This window comes from Alligator sinensis, unplaced genomic scaffold, assembly GCF_000455745.1.
Source record: "Alligator sinensis unplaced genomic scaffold, ASM45574v1 scaffold915_1, whole genome shotgun sequence".
Classification (NCBI taxonomy): domain Eukaryota; kingdom Metazoa; phylum Chordata; order Crocodylia; family Alligatoridae; genus Alligator; species Alligator sinensis.
This window is the reverse complement of record NW_005842597.1, coordinates 516,341-537,531: the sequence shown is the minus strand read 5'-3', so window position 1 is coordinate 537,531 and position 21,191 is coordinate 516,341. Positions and strand designations below refer to the sequence as shown.

Genomic DNA, 21,191 nt, shown 5'->3' with positions numbered 1-21,191 from the left:
TCTCCCCATAGCTTTGTCATCTGCAAACTTGGACAGAGTACATTTCACTCCCTCGTCCAAGTCACTGATGAAGACATTAAAGAGTATCGGTCCAAGGACCGAACCCTGTGGGACCCCACTTCCCACACCCTTCCAGGTCGAAACCGACCCATCCACCATGACTCTCTGGGTGCGACCCTCCAGCCAATTCGCCACCCACCGGACTGTGTAGTCATCCAAGTCACAGCCTCTTAACTTGTTCACCAGTATGGGGTGGGATACCGTATCAAAGGCCTTCCTGAAGTCTAAGTATACAACATCCACCCCTCCTCCTGTGTCCAGGCGTTTCGTAACCTGGTCATAAAAAGAAACTAGATTGGTCAGGCACGATCTGCCTGCCACGAACCCGTGCTGGTTTCCTCTCAGCATAATTTTTCCTGCCAGGCTCTCACAAATGTGAGCCTTGATAATTTTTTCAAAGACTTTGCCAAGGATGGAGGTGAGACTGACTGGCCTATAGTTGCCCAGGTCCTCCTTCCTCCCCTTTTTGAAAATGGGGACCACGTTGGCCCTTTTCCAGTCCTCCGGGACTTGGCCTGTGCGCCACGGGCTTTCAAATATTCTACTGTCATAGATTATGACAGTAATGTTGTAATTAAAAGTGAACAGGTCTCCTCCAACTCTTTCTCAGGGTCAGGTTAGAATTTTATGAGGCTGAAGAGTCTCCTGTCATTTATTATCTCCGCATATGCTGTTCTGATTTTATATATACTCTATATTGGGCATTTATGCCTGGGCAGCGTATACATTCTCTAACTGGTCCCAGCCATACCTCCATTTCCTACCGTGAAAGGTTTATACCTGTCATGCTGTCAACTTTTAATTCTTTGAGTATGACTGCTCATTCCCTTTGAACAAATTCTAGACTTGCAGAAACAGCCACTTCCTCAGTTGGCAGGTGGGATAGCTTTCTATTGCAGTTGTTTCTTACTATCTGGACAGTCCTGGAGCATAGTTTGCTGTACTGTCTGTGGCATTACATTCTCTTGGATTGCTTGGAACCTTCTATTAGAGATTCACAGATATTGTGCGTCACAGGTGCACTTGGAACTTCATGTGCCATATAATTTCAACTAAAAGAGAATATGTTTCACACTTCCAGGACAGAACAAGAAGTTCTGGTCCAAAGCCCATTGAAGTCAAAGGAAGGGCTCCTAATTAAAATCATTGGGATCTGGATCACATACATTGTACCTCATTCACTATAATTTTAAATCTTTTAATACTTGTTTTTTCCTACATATGTAGAGAATTTACATGCACTAGGATATCATACTAAGACACAAATTGCACCTAACAAAAAATATTTACTCGTGCATACCCTTCCTTTGACATTCTTGTTGAGTAAGGAAAGAAAGAAAAGAATTATTGGAAATATGGTCTGTATCACTCATACATTTAGGGTTTTTATCTACAAGAATAGAGATGAGGTGAGATCTGCAGAAAGGAACAAATTATTAGTACTTAAGATTGTTCTCTCTTTGAATGTGATTTTTTTGATGGTTTCTTCTGCAATTGTGGTGTATTAAGGCAAACCACTAATATGATGGGGAATATCACTGAAGCATATGCTACATTATGCAATATTGCAATTTACTAACATTCTGGTTTTGATCTTGAACCTTGAACAGTCTGAAAGATAGTTACTCTAGTTCTGATGTAGAAATGTCCCATTTTTTGCAAGAGATTTCAGTCTGAAGTGATCCTATTTGTCATGAGCATAGTTCCTATTTACTCCATGGTATATGAATGTACAACTTGGGCATTGAGAGCTATACAATTTGTATAAACAGTATATAAGGCTATATATAGCCTTGATTACTTCATACTTGAACCCACTCATGTTTCATTTTTCATATCCTTGGGCGCTTCCCAAGGAGCAGGAACATGCATTTCCCCAGGGACAAACAGCAGTGATACAACATGTGCCACTGCTGCTTGTTCCCGGGAACGGCCTGTGTGCTCATGCTCTGGGCTGCTGCCTGTTGCCCTGGGTGGGGTAGGGGAGGCTGAAGCCAGTACCTGCACTGGCCCCAACAGCCTTACCTGGGTTCCGAGGGCCTCTGGGGGCTGCAGCTGCAGCAATCTGCAGTATAGAGCCTGGCTGGCAGCCAGTCCATGGCTTCACCTGGCCAGGCTCTCGTTTCTGGCAGTGCACACTGCAGCCATGTACACTGCCCTGCTTTTTTAAGGTGTGGGGGTTTTTGACTCTGGGATCTCCCGATGTCAAAAAACTCCCCTGTGCTGCAAATTAGCAGTGTGGAGAATGCCTGCACTTGTGGCATGTGCAGTGTGCAGCATTAAAAACAGATCTGGAGCCCTGCATACAGCACCTCCATGCTCGTCTGGACACGTCCCTTTTCTCTAATAAAAAGTCCTTTCAAATGACTTCGTGATCTGTGAATTAATTCTGTCAGAGTGGCCTACATTATACCAGATGAGTGGTGAATTCAGATGAAGAGTGGTGGGTTCAGATGAAGATGTTTGTAAACAGAGTGTCTTCTGTAACTTGTGTCTGTGCTGCCTGCCAGTATGTCACTGTTTTCAGAATACGAGGGGGGAAAGGGAGTGGAGGGAGTTTGGTCTGGGGTTTTTTCAGCCCCTGCTGGAGGGTGGGGCAATTCACCCATCCCACCCTCCAGTACCAGCTGGAGAACCCATAGAATAAACTCTGTTTGCTGCCTTTCCCTGCCTCTCATTCTGAAAACAGCTTGGACTGGCAGGGAACTGGCAGGGAGGAGGGGCTTTTGGTAGGAGAAACTAGATGCAGGTGCACAGACAACAGTGTCTTCCCCCCTGGAATCAATAGTGAACTTCTGTTTGGTCCAGGGGATCGTTGTAACTTAGAGCGCTTCCTGCAAAGCATTTTCAGTTACAATGGGGAGCTGCACTTCTGTCTGCACTTGAAGTGGGTGGAATAGGGTAGGGTCTGAAAAGGGAGAAAATAGGGGTTAGGAGCTACTAAGGGAGAGTGGGACAGTGCTATAATAGAAGGTTGCTACTTCTCTTTTGGGTGGAATAAAAGGGAATGAATGTACAGGGATGGAGATCAGGCAAAGCTTTCAGTATGCTGGAAATGAGCTGATGTAGAAGGAGAAATAATCTGTTGCTGACAAAGGATTGCAGTAGCTTTGTTCTGCTCTGGAATGAGAGACAATTAAAAAGTAAGATGTGACTACAGTACATTCTCTAAATTATAATCTAGACCACCAGGAGCAGACGTGGTAAGGGATTGGTCCAGTAAAATGCTGCATAGAGCTGATCAAATTATAATTTGCCTTGATTACTCAATAAATTTTTCTACTCTGAAATGAGTTCCAGGGGTGAGTGGTTCCTGCTTACCAATTGCAGAAAATCAACAGACTTCAAGTGAGGGCTGATAGCGCTGGCAGCCTCCTAAAATAATTGTCATAGTCAAAGTCATCTCTGGCTTCTTCCTAGCTATTTTTCTGCCTTTATGGTCAGATTAATTGACTCATCAGCATTTTTGAATGCTACCCAATATACATCTACACTTTAGAATGTGAAGACTTCTTCTAAAGAAGAATTAAGGACACATCTTATCTGTTCATCAAATTGCACTGGAAATATAAATGAAATGAACTCCCAACTGCAGCAATAAAGTCCTTGAGATGCCAATAAGTAAAATAAAGTTTAAAAATCTGGTTTGTCTCTTGAGTGCTGCTGCTGTTCCCGGATATAGGCTCATTTTAGGCATCTGCTTTTTTGTGGCATTTCCTGTTAACCTGACTTCCTTTTGAGAGGTGACAGCTACCAGCATCAATTGAAGTTTTTTTTGGAGGCACCAAATTACCTCTGAAAACTGCTGTCATAAAGCCCAATCATAGAAAACTCTAGCATTTTTCTCAGCAGGTTAAGTGTCAGGTCTTTACCTCTGGAGGTGGTGTTTAGTGGTTCCCCTACGACCCTGGGTGACTTTGCTGACACATCTTCTGTGGGGCTTCTCTTCTACATCCCACCCCTTTCTACTTGGGTATTTTGGACCAGCCTTGAGGATGCTCAGATGTGGTGATGAGCACAGGAGGGCTTTCTCCTCCTGTGTTGAGGGCCAGTGATGAGGATGGATACAGGAAGTCTGGCTGCAGCCCTGTAGGTTTGTGAAAATTACGGTGTAGTGATAATACAACTAAAATAGCTGGGATGGTGCAGTGGGAAGGGCAACAATGCCCCATGCCAAGCATTTTCCTTCAGTGTGTGGCATATGTTGGTGCACGGCACACCCTTCCTCCACAGATTCCTAAGTCAAGGATGTGCCTTTGCTGGGCATGCTTCCTGGACTGAATTCCACCCAGCCCAGTGCTATAATGTTGTAAGGTACATCCCTCTGCACCCACACACTGCTCACGGTCCTGCAAGTCCCCTGCTGGGGCTCTGGCTCCATGAATGCTCGACAGGGGTGTGTGGTGCTAGTAGGGTCCCATGCTGGGTTCTCCCCTCAGGAGGCTTTGGCAGTGCCCACTGGGCCACCCTCTCCTAGTCCCAGCTGACCTGCATGCTCCTGTGAGGGTCATCACAGGTGCTGGGGAGCAGTATTGGGTTTTGGCCACTCAACCTGCCAGCTGCAGCAATCTGGCTGGTGTCTGCTGCAGTACCTAGGGGCTGTCTGGGTGATTCAGACTTCTGCTGGGGATTTTAGGCCCAGGGAGAGCTACCAGCTCCCTGTGGCTATGGGTTGCATATGCAGGTGCTGCTCAAGTGCCCCAGTGATGCTACGGGCATGTGCTGTCCCTTCAGGTGTGCTGGTCCCAAACAGAAATGCTGGGTCCCTTCTGGCCACGGGGAGAGCGTCCAGCTCCGCTGCCAGTGCTCCCTCTTCTATCTCCCCTGGCTCTGCTTCTGGGCTTCCTTTAAGCCCGGAGCCTTCTGGCACTGGACCAACTGGTGGAACTCCTTCTGGCTGCATGGTGTTGACCAGCTTACCCTCAGGCTGGGCATGCGGATGCCAACGCAGCAATGAGTCCTGAGCCTGTCACAGTGCACACATTCCCTGTTCTGCAGTTAGATCCTCCTGGTTCCTCCTGCCCTTCTGGCTGGGCCTTGGCTGGTGTGCTGCTGATGTCAGCTTTGCAGAGAGCTGGAAATAAAGCAGTGAAGCTGCTTTGGAGGTGTGCCACATGGCTGCTCTCTCAAGCCCTTTGTTTATGGAGTGCTTGAGTGGATTTAATGGACACCCCACTGCCATATTTCAGGGTTTGGTATGTGCAAGTGGGAGTGGGTGGGTAGGACATGCCTGGGAGTGCCCTTTCCTGAGAGGACTATGGAAGCAGAGAATCAAAGAAAATTAAAATGTCACTGAGAATGACACATCTCCAAGAATAATTCCAGCTTCAACAAAGCTGCATATTTAGGTGGAATTACATTTAATTGATTGTGTTCCAGCAAACTTAACTGGGCAGCACTGAAAGCTGTGGGAATCTCAGGCATGCTACACAAAGATGGGATCTTCAGAGATTTTTAGTTGCTTAAGTCTAACTACAATTTTTCATAGGCTTATAACTTACCCAAATTTGTGGGACAGCACAAGGTGTCTTTTTGACACAAAAGCCATACACTGCTCAATTCCAAATCCTTGTTTAAAGTCCAGAGGTGCTAAAGAAACTCAGAAGTAAGATTGATAGAATTTAGGGTGAGCAAAGCAACATATTTTTCACTCAATTCATTTTTGAAAAAGGCTAAAACATTTTTGACTGAAATTTTTCAGAAAAATTCAACTTGAAATGGGTAGCTGGCATGGGAAATTTCTGCCAATCCCATCCCATGGTTCTCTCAGGAATAGTTTAAGCTTGGCTAAGTTATAAGAAACTGAAAATCAGATTTCTTATGGGAAGTTACCAGATCTGCCTATAAACTTGGCAGGATGTTATTGTCCTATCATATTCTTTTGTAGCATTTCTTCTAGTGTGCCCATGTCAAACTTCAGGAAAAGATGTATTCTGTTCTCAGTTTCTGTTGCTAATCTACTTCAGAATGGCTGGAGGCACACTATATGGGCATCTGACATGCTTGCCTTTCAGCTTCCTGATCTCAGTGGCTTTCTCATGTGATTCCTGTCATTCTCCTGGCAATTTGTCTGTAAACAGACAGTCGACTCAGAATCCCACCCTAGCCACTGATGATTCCCTACTGGGCAGTCTGTCACTGGCTTCTGGAAGCCTGCCAGTACTCTCAGTGACAGTATGTGGTGGCATCCCACTTCTCAGCTGGATTGATGCCTTTAGCACAGCTTTCAAAAGCAGCCCAGTGGATCCCAACTCCCCAAGAGTATGTCCTTGGCTTTTCTCACTAATGTGGCTAGGGAATTGAGAGGAATATTCCTCCCTGGTCATCCCATGAGGACAGATGCTTTGGGAGTTGAGAATATAGGGATTTCCCTACCAGGTCACCCACAGTCTCTCAAAACATAATTGCGGTGGTCACAGAGCTGCCACCTGCAAGGTTGAGGCCACTCCCTTCAGGTAGGCCTTCACCTTAATTTCCACTTTCCATGCTGAGAGCATAAGGAGCTATCCAGTATGCAAAGATAATTGAATCTAGAAGGAATGTTTTTTACTGCTCTTCTGGAGCAAGAAAAGGAATATATAGCCTATAATAAGCAAAGTTCGGATACAAAGCCATGACCCTGCCTGTTTGGCTATATAGTATCATAGCTTTTTCTTTCATGCTTGTTAATTATATACTATACTTATTAAAAGTTAATATTTCGTTCATTTTACATGAACCACTTGATGTTTTCCCTGTTGAATAAGGAGAAAATATACAAAAAATGATATCTGATAATGTCACAGTTATTTTTTTTCTTGCTGAACTCACTCTGAAATTATTCAGAAATGTATGACACATGTATAATAACAACCTAGTGCTCCATTATAAAAATATGCTAAAGGCATTCTTCAGTTTCCAGCAGACTTAATGAGGAAGCCATACTGTGTTGGATATTTTTCAACAATAAAAATTGACCTATTACTTGTTCATGAAAACTGGGGATTGGTGATCACACAAATATGTCCAAAATCAAATATAGACATTGTAAAATATCCCTTCCTTTTCAGAGAGAGATTGGTCACCTGCTCACAGCAGGAAATTACATTATATCCTATTCAATAAAGAATAAGGTGATATCCAACAGTGAAACAAAATGGCAGCATAATACTGGCCCTGTGCCCATACTCTATCAGTGCTTTTCACCTACTGTTTTTCTTGTCTTTAGAATGACATTCAAGCATATTTTTCAGCATGCATTTGTCTTTTTTCCAGCATAAAGAATACAAAAGAAAGAATAAGCTCTGTATTTTAATGCGTCAAAATCAAAAGTAGAAAGCATTCATTGTTTTGCCCCAAAATATTTTATAGACGTCTGATCACCTTTGTTTTCTGTTTGTTTGACAATGCATGTGTTCTGATAATACAAAATCCAAAATGGAGAGTAGAGCTGTCAATCTCCTGTTTTTCCTCCTGTTGGAAATGGTGGTAATTACAATATAAATTATTCAACAATGAGGTAAATATATTGAATGTTACTCCTTGAGTTAAAAAGGAGTTCAAACAAAGTTACTTCGTTAGTTAAAAAACATTAACTCTGTCATTGTCTACATGCATTTTACATGAACATATTAAAAAAAAGAAGAAAAAAATCACTTGGATCTGTATGTTTCCAAGCGTAACCACTGAATGACTGTTGAAGATGCAGCTAGAATAGATTTGTTGCATTGATATATGTCTTAGAAATGTTCTTATTTAGATGGTGATGGGGTAGAAAAATGAACTAGTGCTTTATGGGTGCTTCAGTTAATCTCTCCTCAGCACATAATATTTCCAGTGGGAGAAAGAAAGCATAGAGTGACAAAGCCGTTTTGGGGAGGAGATTTTAATCAGTCCAGTGTTGATTTCTATACCTTAAAAAAAAAAGGACGGGGTGCAAAGTGAGGAGGAGGAGGAGGAAGGCTTGACTGGTCACTCTAAAGTCTGTGTGTTACATAGGGTGGCCACTGACATCCGCAGAATACAGGACATCCCTTTGGTGAGGAGGCAGGGGAACCACTAGTCCCCTTGACCAATCAGCAGCAAGTGGCGGGGCTAGCAAAAAAGGCTAACTCCCTCCCTCTCTGGCTGGCTGAGAACCCTGCTTCTCCTGGCTGTGCAGCACCCTACCTCTAGGCACAGCCAATAGAATCATGAGGACAAATGATTGACATGTATTTCCATCAATGAACTGGAAAACAGGACTTTTTGCAGTCTATTCCTCATTTAGAAATAGACAGCGGACAAAGGGTTTAAAAACAAGACCAATGGCCACCCTAGTGTTACATCAAAAAATGCATCATCCCACTGAAGTCAGTGAGACTGCATATTGCATCTTTCTCTAGGTTTGGGACATGAGAGCTTTTCCGTGTGTGTGTGTGTGTGTGTGTGTGTGTGTGTGTGTACAGTGGGTTGATGCATATATATACGCTGTAGGCATGCAAAATGGTATGCAAAAATTGGGATAAAATGACCTTACAATGTTGATTACAACAAAAGTAAGCAGGGCATGAAAGGAAGGTGTTAGGAAGAGAGGGGAAATGAAAAAGGAATTAACGTAGTATCATGTTATTTAGTTGCTTGTTTTATTTATTTATTTACGTATTTATTTGTGAATGTTTTAAAATGTGTGTTCCATTTTTTTTAAAGTGTAGCTGTGTGAGCAAGTGGTTGGCAGAATGTCAAGAAAAATGGAATTCAACAATAGACTATAAAAGGGTGAAGGGGGTTACCTGGTGTTTTAGGATCAGGGAAGTCCTTCCAGGCAGACAGCATATGATGTACATTGCATTTATATAGGAGGAAGAAAAGCTATTATGAAATAAGTCCAGTCTTTCCAAGTTAGAACCACTCAAGCAGATGCTGTGCAGACTTTCCTGTATAAATGGATAAACAATCTGATAAGACACCAAAGCAAACATTTGAGAATAACTATTTACAAAATAAATCCTGCAAAAACTGTGAATGTTGGTGATTTTGTAATGCATGTGCATGTGTGTTTGTGTTTCCGTCTGTGTGTATTTAAGTTAAAAATTAAGTGTTAAGGAAATGATCATTTTAATAATATGTCTGAATGTATTTCCAAAATGGTATCCAATTAATTATTTCAATACATTTGTTCTGTGATAACCTATGTCACATGACTTGCACATTAAAGTATTAAATGGTTATTACAGTTGGCATGTAGCGCTCATTTGAAATCCATGGAGAGCAACGCTATAAACCTTGATTTATTACTTATGCCACTTACTATAGGGTTTTGAGAGACGAGTTCAAGTGACAATAATATTTGATTCCCACCCCCCAAAAAAGTACATTTAATTTACAGTAGAATACGGTTTTTAGTTATTGTTTTTAAGTAAGAAAATATATCAGGCAGATGGAGAGGAGGTTAACCTTTTTATATTAATTTTAAATTGTGTTGTAATGCACAATTTGTCTGCTTCATGCTACAGATTATTAATGACAAATGATTTCTGATTAATTTACGAGTAAAAAATCATACAGACTCATTTTTCGTTATATAAACCCTGGAAAAAATACAAAAGTAAAAACTAAAATCAGACAGATGATTAGATTGAGCAAAGTTGATTTTACATATATTAGTTTTGCAAACAAATTTATGGTCACCAGTGTATTCTCTTTGAGGTATTTCAGGATTCTTCCTTTGCACAGAACTGAAATTCATTATTTGGTCTTGGAGCAGAAGGCTGCTACCCTTCTTTATCCAAAGTACTCTGCTCTAAGAGAATCTCCACTTACTTCGGGTGGAGTGAAGTTTGCAGTCAGTGTAATGAGGGGTGTCAGAATCCTGTCTGTAGAGTTTGAGTATAGAATCCAGCATATTGTTCAGAAGTTATTACATTATTTTCCTTTTTTTTTTCTTTTTCAGTCACCATTTCAACAAGTACCTACTTTGATGGCTTACTGGTAACAGGACTCTACACATCTACCAGTGTTCAGGCTTCCCAAAGTATTGGTGGTTCTAGCGCTTTTGGATTTGGTAAGCAGCATGTAATTAATAAATCTAGAATTATATTGGATCTGATTCAAGATATTTTGCAACCCAAGGTAACAAACACTTAGCTGGGAAGGGATATTAACAAGAGCATAATTTATTTTAAATGCATTATTTTGAGTAATTGGGACACTATCCAAAGGAGTCAATGACTTCCATGAGCTTTAGATCAGGTCCTTAAACTGTAAAGTAATCAGCAAAACCAGTTATACTCTATCCTATAGCTGGTAACTGGAAAGTATCTGTTCCAAAAGCACAGCTCTGCACAAAACTGCATGTATTTCACAAGAGACCAATACCTACAAGCATAGCAAAGAAGAAACCAGATTCTCACATACTTGACACTGTTAAGAGTGCAGGAAACCTTACTGGATACAGTCTACTTGTAGAAACTGAGTTCCTCTAGAGAGGAAATGAAATCTCTCTGACAGTTTTGTAACCACATGTGTAACACAGGAATACATAGATCATGTATCAAACATGCATGTTAAATGTATGTTGCAGAGGCTGGAAAGACAAAGTTAGGAAAAGTTAGATTGATAGTTGCCTACAACAGGAAAAGCATGTGTATCCATCCTACAGACTGAATGCATCACAGAAGCTGTGCTAGAAGGGACCTTAGTAGGTCATCCAGTCCAACCCCCTTACTGAGGCAGGAACATCCCTATCCAAACTATCCTATACAAATCCATAATCTAACCCAGTGGTGGGCAAAATATGGCCTGCGGACTGGATCCTGCCTACAGAGGGACTTTGTTCATCCTGCAGCGGGCCCCTCAGTCCTGCCTGGCCCAGATACCATCCAGCCTAAGGCGTGTGCTGCCGCCCCCAGGCTTGCAGTGTGGCTGGGGCAGCTCTGCAGCTGGACTGCATTTCTAGGCAGCACAGGCAGTGGCAGGTCCTCTTGGCTGCCACCACCACTGGCCTCAGCCCCATGGTACTGGCAGGGACTTGTGTGCACAGCCCCAACCCTGGCCCATCCCGTGCCCGCTCTGGACTCACCCCAGCTGGAGCAGACCTGCTCCAGATCAGCAAGAATCCACATGGATAGTCCTGACCCCAGCCCATCCCATGCCTGCTGTGGACCCGCCGCCCACACTAAACAGTGGCAGCAGTGGCGGCAGCTGGGCAGAAGCTGCTGCTAGGTGTAGGCGAAAAGTGGCCCATCCCACTTACTGCTGCTGGGCCCTTCTTGGTGCAGTTGCCAAGAGCCCATACCCAGGCTGCCCTGAGGCTCCTCTCCATTGCCACTGCTGCCCTGCTAGGTGGCCCAGAGGTGGGGGTGATGGCAGTAGAGAGGAGCCACAGGCCATCCCTGGCACGGGCTCTGGGTAGCTGCAGCAAAGAAAGGCCCAGCAGCAGTGAGGCGGAGGGGTTGCTTTTCCCTCATGCCTACCAGCAGCTTCTGCTCAGCTACCACTGCTGCTGCCACTGCTCAGTGTGGGGAGGCAGTCCACAGCAGGCATGGGGCAGGCCGGGGTTGGGGCTGTGCACACAGGTTCCTGGAACTGGTCTGCTCTGGCCAGGGCAAGTCCGAGTGAAGGATAGGCCAGGGGAAGGATTGAGGCTGTGCACTCAGCTGCTGCTGGGCACTGGTTTCATAGTTTCATAGTAGCTAGGGTCAGGAGGGACCTGATCAGATCATCTAGACTGACCCCCTGCCACAGGGCATGGTGGTGGTGGTGGCGGGGAAGAGTCACAGACCACATGGGCTCTGGGCTGCTTTGGGGGGGTGGAGGAGGTTCTGTCTGGCCTGCAACAGCTCCCCAGAACTGCCTATGCGGCCCACAGGCCCAAATAATTGCCTGCCCCTGGTCTAACCTGTTAGTAAATTAGTAACACAGTCAGTTCTGACACAACATAAGACATAACATCCTAGCCTGTCATAAGTAAAGCAAGAGGTTCTGTTGGAAGAAATGGCATGTAACCGTATAATATTAAAGACAGTACTAAAATGTATACATACAATGGGACAGAATTAAGGTTGCAGAGGTAAGCATGATCCCAGTGCTTTTTGATCTTCAAGTGCTTTATTTTAAACCCTAAATGGTATTCTCTTTAATGTAACTTTTAAGTTATTTCCTGCTTTTAAGGCAAAAATATTATATCCATCTTGAACAACTTCTCTCCACTGTGTACTGACCCTGCACCTTAACACTATCATAAATGGTTAGAGGAGGGATGAGCTGCTTGTGTCATGTGCTGAGCACATAGGTGTACTGTGGGCCCAGAGTTATCCTGACAGGGCTCTGTCTCCATTTCATCTCAGCCCACAGATATGAGGGGGTCCTTGCCTCTTGTTACCTTCTGACCAGAGATAGCTATGGCCTGAGGGCTGGATCCAGCCCATGGAGCCATGTTGTGTGGCGCATGGAGGTTGTAAAGGGTCTTGAAATTTGGGGCTAGGGCAAGTAGGGGTAGGGCGTGCCACTGGAATCCAAGATACAAAGCCACACTGGAGACCTTGAGACTGCCACAGCCACCTGCACCCCTGCCACGTGTGCATCATGGAAAGGGTGGGCTTGATGCCCTTGTTGTAGAAAAAAGGATGGGCTGCTGGTTCAGAGTCTGAGGGAAAAAATTAAAGAGGAAGCCTAGTTCTGCTATCTTTACCCTGTCCCACACCCTCTCTAAGTAGGAGGAGCCACTGTCCATCTAGATCACTGGTTGGACTAACTGAAACCTGGTGGGACCCTACTCATGATTGGGCAGTAGGCATTGAGGGATAGTGGAGAAAAAAAGGGAGGAGGGGTGTTGCTCTCTATGTTAAGGAACAATATACAATATACATCCTCTATAATCAAGTTGGGATCAGAGGTGCCAAACTGAGGCACGGTGGGTCAGGATACAAGGGGGTCGGGGGGAAAGGGACTTGGTAGTGGGGGTCTACTATAGACCTCCACACGAGGAGGATGAGCTAGACCTGGAATTCTCCAGACAGCTCTCAGAGCTGTATGGTCAAGAGATATGGTTGTCACGGGTGACCTAAACTACCCTGACATCTGCTGGCAGGAGCAGTCAGCCAAATCTAACTGCTCACAGAGGTTCTTAACCTGCATACGGGACCTCCACCTAGCACAGGAGGTATATGATCCCACTAGGGGAAATGCCTAGCTGGACTTGGTGTTAGTTACAGGGGATGACCTGGTGGGGAATCTGCAGGTACAAGGTAACTTAGGGGATAGTGACCATCAATTGAATTCAGTATCTGGCGAAGGGTGGGTAAACTAACCAGCAGGGCTGAAGTGCTAGACTTCAGAAAGGCCAATTTCGATGTGCTCAGGGGATTAGTTAGTGAGGTGTTAAACCTGAAGAGCATTGGTGAACTGGGGGTCCAGGAAGGGTGGTCGTTTCTCAAGGGAGCAATCCTATGGGTGCAGAAGGAGACAATCCCATTGCACATAAAAGGGGACAAAGGGGCCAAGAAGCCCTTTTGGCTCAACAGGGAAGTCCAGGAAAAATTAAGGGCAAAGAAAGAAGAATGCAGGCTGTGGAAACAGTGGGTAGCTACCAAGGAGGAGTATACCTCCCTGGCTCGCACTTAGAGGGAATCAGTTAGGAAGGCCAAAGCAAGATTAGAACTTAGGCTGATGACAAAAATTGAGGACAACAAAAAGTCTTTTGTCAGGTATATAGGGAGCAAAAGGAAGATGCAGGGTAGCATAGGATGCCTACAGGATAAACTAAGGCAATTGTTGACAGAGGGGGGACAAAGCTGAGCTCTTCAGTGAGTTCTTTGCATCTGTATTCCTAGACACAGACCAAGACAAATCTCCCAACTGGATCATAGATAGACACAGGAGGGACACCAGCCCACCAACTGTTAGCTCAGACTTAGTGAAGGGGCACTTGGAGGGGCTGGATGTGTTCAAATCAGCGGGCCCAGATGAACTTCATCCATGGGTGCTGAAGGAATTGGCCAGTGTCATAGCAGAGCCACTGGCACGGCTGTTCAAGCACTCATGGTGCTCTGGTCAGGTCCCAGAGGACTGGAAAAGGGCCAAGGTGGTCCCTATTTTCAAGAAGGGGGGGAGGGCAGAACTGGGAAACTATAGGCCAGTTAGTCTCACCTCTATCCAGGATCACATTTGTAGGAGCCCAGCAAGGGAAATAATGCTGAAAGTAAATCAGCACGGATTCATTGCAGGTAGATCCTGTCTGAATAACCTTGTTTCTTTTTATGACAAAGAAATGCTTAGATGCAGGAGTTGAGGTAGATGTCGTCTACCTAGACTTTAAGAAGGCCTTCAATACAGTATGCCATTCTGTTCTCATAAATAAACTGGCAGGTGCTGATGTAGGTGATTACACAGTCAGGTGGGTGGCAAATTGGCTTAGGGGTCACACCCAGAGAGTTGTGGTGGACAGGTTGATATTGGCCTGGAAAGATGTGGGCAGTGGAGTCCTGCAAGGCTTGGTCCTTGGACCAGTGCTATTCAGTGTCTTCATCAGTGACTTGGACGAGGGTGTGAAGAGCACCCTGTCCAAGTTCACAGTTGATACCAAATTATGGAGCAAAGTTGACACACCAGAGGGTAGGGAACAGATCCAGGTGGATCTGGACAGGTTGGAAAAATGGGCAGAATGAAATAGGATGCAGTTCAACAAAGACAAGTACAAAGTGCTGCACCTGGGCAAAAAGAACCACCAACATACAGGCTGGGGGATGACCTCAGCAGCACAGCAGTGGAAAGGGATTTTGTAGTCATAGTTGACTCCAAGATGAACATGGGTCATCAATGTGATAAACTGATCAACAAGGCTAACCCCACTTTATCATGCATTAGCAGATGCCTGATGGACAGGTCCAGGGAGGTGATGCTTCCCTTCTATGCAGCATTGGTCAGGCCACAGTTGGAGTACTGTGTCCAGTTTTGGGTACCAGACTTTAAGAGGGATACGGAGAATCTTGAGAGGGTTCAGAGGAGGCCACTTGTATGGTCAGAGGCCTGCAGGCAAGGCCCTACAAGGAAAGACTGAGGGACCTAGATCTCTTCAGCCTTCGTAAGAGAAGGCTGAGAGGTGATCTTGTGGCTGCCTATAAATTCATCAGGGAGGGCAGCAGGGAATAGGAGATGCTCTATTTACTAGGGCACCCCCTGAAGTGACTAGGAACAATAGCCTAAAATTGACAGAGACCAGATTTAGGTTGGACATTAGAAAGAACTTTATGGTAAGGGTTACCAGAATCTGGAATGGGCTTCCAAGGGGGAAGGTGCTCTGCCCTACCCTGGAGGTCTTCAAGAGGAGACTAGAAAAGCACCTAGCTGGGGTCATCTGACCCCAGCGCTCTTTCCTGCCCAGGGCAGGGGGTTGGACTCGATGACCTACTGAGGACCCTTCTGATCCTAATATCTATGAATCTTTGAATCATGAAAATGGGACACTGAGGCTATGGCTGAGGGGAGCCCAGCTCTCTTTCCTGCGACACTATCTTCCTCACAATGTACACAGACTAATTTTTCCATAGGAGTCCTTCATTCAGTGCACAGTACAGACTTGGTCTGGGGATGAAACAGCATCATGCCGCCAATGAGGCTGCTGTCTATATGATGACTGTTACTTGTTTCAAAAGTGGAAAGTGTGTACCTATTGGAAATTCCCACTCAAGCATCTCCTTTCTAATCTGAATAAGCCTAAAATCACCTAAAGGCATTTTGCCTTGTTATGAAGACATGAAGGAGTGACCCTAGCCCCCACAGTGACAGAGCAACTGCCATTCAGCTTCCACCTTGTAATACTTGGTATGGTCATCTTGACCCAGGCTAGGAAGAGACTGACACAGAAATCGTCATACTTGGGTATGCATAGATGAGTGTGCAGGGGTAAGCCCAGCTAGAGCAGGAGATGCAGCCTCATAGGTGCTAGGTAAATGTCCATCAGGAGATGCTGCAAATTTTGCTGCTAACACACCTGTGCCCTCAGATATGTGTAAGAAGTGGAAGAAAGTAAAAGGTGATTTTAACACCTTATATTTCATCAAAGAATCAGCAGAATTTCATGAGACAAAAAAGAAAGATACTCCTTTAGCTGGAGGGTTCTCATGGCTAATTGTTTAAAGGTCTGCACTAAACAGGGAACATGTGATTCTCAGGGAAAAGGTTGCATGGCTTTTCTAATGTAAAGTGTTAGGCAAGCTAAAGACAAGGTTCATGCAGGTAGGAAGCAGGTCCTATTTCTGCCACTGGTTCTCTAATTCAAACACTAACTAGATGGACTCTGTAAAAGTGAGGATGACTAACAAATTTTACCTACATTTTCTAAGGTCCTTCTGATTAATTTTGGTCCATGGGAAAACTTATAATTTTAGTAAATGCTTGAATATTTTCCCCTCTTATCATGGTGATAGTCTTTCCATTGAACACAATATTAAAACACAGATGATGAGAGAGTCAGATGAAATCCAGAAATCCTACTGACAATGTGTGCAAGTAATTTATAGTCACCATTTTTTGTAGTTTATCACTTGGAAGTAATTTCACATAAATTAGGTTCTGCAAGAAGTAAGGTAAACACCATGGAGATATTGTAATTTATAAAGCTGGATTTATAGATTTGGAAGATACCCCCTACTGTTAGATCCTGTTTGCATGACTTTGTTTTATTCTTCCTCCTCTTTATTTTGGTTTCTTTTCTCTCTGTATACTGTACGTTACACAAATACTCAATATTTATTCAAGAGTCTTGTAAGAAGACCATTTGGTTTGCAGTCTACTGTCAATTCTAACCATGATCATGCTGAACAAATCAGAACAAACAGATATTTGGTGGTAGCATAACTAGGGTGAGGTGAGTGGAGCACTGCTTTAGAGGGGTGCCCGAATGACAGCCAAAGAAAAATAGCATCCCCCATTGTGTGGCATTCAGCATTGGTCCCCCAGCCTCCTACCCTGCTGTATAGCACTTGGCAGCATCTTTGCCTACGGTGTTGAAATTGCTGGCTAAGGCCCCCTCTACACATTACAGATATTGCACAATTACCTGGTTAATTGCACCATTACCTTAAAATCAGCTACATATGCAAAGTACTTTTCACACAATAATAAGCTCCAACCAGCTGTAAAGTTAGACATTGAACATGTGTACTAACTTAATAGCTGTTTCCTATCAAGCTTTAATTTGCAGATGTAGCAGGGTATCCGCTGAGGCTGGGAGCCCTATCCGCTCACAGGGATCCCAGCCAAAGGGGTGCACTGTGCCCAGCATGAAACCCCTGAGCCCTGGAGATTGATGCAGCCATGATCCCTAGAGCTTGGGGGTACATGAAACCCTGGGGTCCTGGGGATCAAGGCAGCGATAATCCCTAGAGCCATGGAGCATGTGAAACCCCAGGGCTTTGGGGGCTTCCAGCTGTGGGGAGCTTGCTTCTTGCTGGTGCAGGAGGAGCTTGGAATGGGGCTCCCCTTGCACTGGCAATAAAAAGCAATAACATTTAATATGTATCCCACAGTCATGCCACCTGCCATGCATGTGTGGCATGGCAGGAGGCATGCATGTGTGGATTGTGCATTAGATACCATTATACCTTGACCTGCTTGTGTAGAGGGGGCTTAAGCTTCTGGTTTTTGTCACTGGGTGTTTTGTGACCTTTAACTTAACGTGTTCCATTGTATGTTTACCCTGATGTTCTCCTTCTGGAAAAGTTACTTTCTCTGCCACTCTTAAGGAAATTGAAATGACCCTTGTTTCTGTAAATGACCAGTTGGAGCTAAACTTCTACACACATGTGCAGAAGCAGTGCCTACAATATACGCATATATTTGATCCAGCTAATTGCGTAACAGCATACAAGTGCATGGGTGCAAAATGCAACTAATATCAGTAACACTTGCATATTCAGGCACATTTTCAGGGGAAACTTAAACAGCTCTTTTTTAGTAATCTAAGAATGTTGGGAAGATGCAACAGCCTCTGTTACAATGCACATTATTAACATTACCATTATAGTCTTGTAACTTTTATATAATTGCGTGCATAAATTGCATGTTTTATAACCAGACAGACATTCCTGGTTATAACCAGACAGACATTCCTGGTTTTTAAACCAGTTTCTGATCACGTAAATTGGTTTATGTGTAATGTCTGTCCCTAGCCCACACATTACCCCTGTAACAGAACAGATGTTCAGTGCACATAAACCAGTTTGAAAATGGATGAAACCAGTTGAGATAAACCTGGTTGAATGTAGTATCAGATTTAACTGATTTGGCTCAAACCGGTTTATGCAATGTCTGTCCCAGCCCCCTTGCTGGTTTAAGATAAACCAGACACCCCCAGCATCCCAGCGTACTCTCTGGGCTGGGCGGGGCTCTCTGCTCCACGGCAGTGCTGACCCCTCCTCTCTGCTCCCTGGCTGGAGCTCCAGCAGAGACTTACAAGCACAGTGTGTCTGCCTGGCTTCTCCCTGCTAAGCAGGGATTATTCCCCACTCCCCTCTGCCTTACACAGACACCTCAGCATTAGATAGCAAACCACATTCTGGCTATGGTTTGTGCTGTGGTAGAGGAAAGGCAAGCAGGCTTTTTGAAGCTAATCAACAGGTAGCTTAATGTCCTTCCTTGGAAGAGCTGTTTAAGAAGAGCTCCATTAGTTAATGTGGAGAGGTTTGTTTTCTTAATGAGTTGATAAACACTGAGTTAGGGGTGATAAACATACCCTCCTGGGCAGCTTGTGGTGAGGGGAATAATAAGAGCATCCTGTGGGGGCCTGGCCACGCCCTCCTCAGCTCCAAGAGGGCTGCTTTAGCAGTGGCTCAGGCTAGAAACCAAGGGATGTCCCTGCATTTCTGGGATGTCTGTCTGGGTTACAAACTGATTTAGCCTAGCCAGGTTAGTCCTGGGCAGGGTAGGGAGACAAGTAACTATGAGGCTAAAGAGTGTAGTGAGCAAATATGCACATAAGCAATTAGAGCATCATAATTTTAAGAGGGAAGGGAAGAGATAGTAGTAGGAATTAGGACCATCACTGGGGATGAAATGTTATTATGATTTATTAGCTTAATGTTTAATTCAATGTTTAGTTTATTTGTATGAGCTATAATGTTATTTTTATGACATATAGTTTATTATTTGAATAACATTGAATTGAATTGAATTGAATTGAATTGAATTTTGTGTCATTTACTTTTTTGTATTTTTAAAAATAAATTATAAAATTTTTTTGAGCCAACAGCTTTAATTTCAAATTTCTGAAGTCAGGGAAGGCACCAAAATACACATTTGCCCAGTGTACTATTTTCCTTAAGGCTGGTTATGCATGGGAGCTTATCCAAAAGCTAAATACTAGGAAACCAGGATGTCCAGTGTAATTTCTGCAGTTAAAGGAAAGGATTACAGAATTATCCCTCTATAATGATAAGAAGCCCAGTGTGTGGAGAATCTGAAAGTCTCTTACTGCACAAGATAGTCCAGTTTGACAGGATGGAGCCAAGCTTGTGAAAATTAAAGGTTTTGTTTGACCTAGCAGTCAAACTGAATCACCCAGGGTATGTCTACATGAGATGCTAGCTGCGCAGTAGTTTAATAACGCTGCAGTAGTGTGCCGGGCAAAACACACACTAATACACTACTGTGCAGTAGTATTAAACTACTGCACGGTGTCTGAAAAAACCCATACACTGGTGCTACTACCTAGTAGTTCAAGTTACTGCACATTGATTTAGTACTTGGTTATTCAAGTTCTAAACTTAATGCCCAGTAACTGGCACATAATGAACATGTAGACACCCCCTTTGTGGATTCTTTTTGATGCTTCCCAGCTCTCTCGTAGATATGCTTCTGCTTGTCATTCACCTATGACAAATTATTTTAAAATATTATGTGGTACACTTGGCTTTCTTATTTGCAAACAGCAATGGAAAATACTGGCTTTTATAATGTGGTATAAAATATTTTCTGGTTCAGGTAAAATTATGAATTGCATGAATCGGTTACAAACTAGTGTGACACTGGCATTTTTAATAAGTACAGAACCAACAAAATAACTATTTTCTATTAAATAAATAATAATGGTATATAGAAGGATTTGAAAGTCCATTATAAAAGTAGAAATTATTATTCCATTTAAACTGCTGAAGAAATTTGGAGACAATGAGGGTAGGACTACTGTCCAAAATTAGATTGGGTGTGATTCAGTATCCCATAGAAAATTATTTTTCCTTTCCATATTTCTTGTACGTCATGTAGCTCAGTATCTGAAGGGAATCTCTCTTCTGCATAACTGTGTTGGCAAATTAACATCATTTGGTAGTGAATTTTTAACTTAGTTTTAGCTTTATATGGTTTCTTAGTAGTTGGTTTACATGACTGAGACAGGCTTTAGTTAGGCTCTTTTAGTTAGGTTCATGTTTAAATACAAGGCCAAAGAGGGAGAAATCTGAAACACTAACTTGGACCCTGAGGCCATGTTCAGATGTATGGACATTTGGTTCCCCAGGGACAACTTGTGGCAGTGCACCTTGTGCTACCACTAGTTGTCCCTGGGGAATGCCTGTGCCACACATGCTCTGCTGTGGGGCAGGTTACTCCGGATGGGTTGGGGGACCCTGGGGCCAGCACTGAGCTGGTCCCAGCAGCCTTACCTGGGGCTGCAGCTGCATCACTCTTGCTGCACAGAGCCTAGTCACCACTGGAGTGCGGCTCCGGGCGGGGCGGCCAGGCTCTGGCTTTGGGTGGCACATGCTACTGCTGTGTGCACCACTGCTTTTTTTTCCAGTGGGTTTTTTGACCCTTGGATATCCAGGGGTCAGAAAAACTCTCCACACTGCTCCCTTGCAGCACAGAGAATAGATGAACATGTCGTATGTGGCGTCATATAGACGTGTCTGCTGCACCACATACCACACAACCACACTGGTGTGGACACATTGTAGAGGCTAAAGGCTGTATTGTGTCCAACTCTTGGTGAGTTTGCAAATGGGGAAAGATGTTACAAAGAGCTGTCGCTCACCCTTTTCCCCACTGTGTGTAGGGGCTATAGGTAGACCTAGATCAGACTTTCCAGAAGAGCAGAGTATTTTGGAGATTGGGCTGACAGCCTTTTTTCCTCAAGTCTGGGAAGAGAGGGGCAGTGTGTGATGTGGGTATAGTGCAGGTTG

General features: G+C 44.0%; 1 protein-coding gene across 1 annotated transcript in view; it reads left to right on the top strand.

Moving 5' to 3' along the window:
• The window catches only part of RELN (reelin), a 479,029-nt gene that overhangs the window by 1,372 nt on the left and 456,466 nt on the right, over positions 1-21,191 (top strand). The window contains exon 2 of the mRNA XM_025214714.1: positions 9,971-10,081. The gene's annotated coding sequence lies outside the window, so the exon portion shown is untranslated. The remainder of the gene's footprint in view (positions 1-9,970; positions 10,082-21,191) is intronic.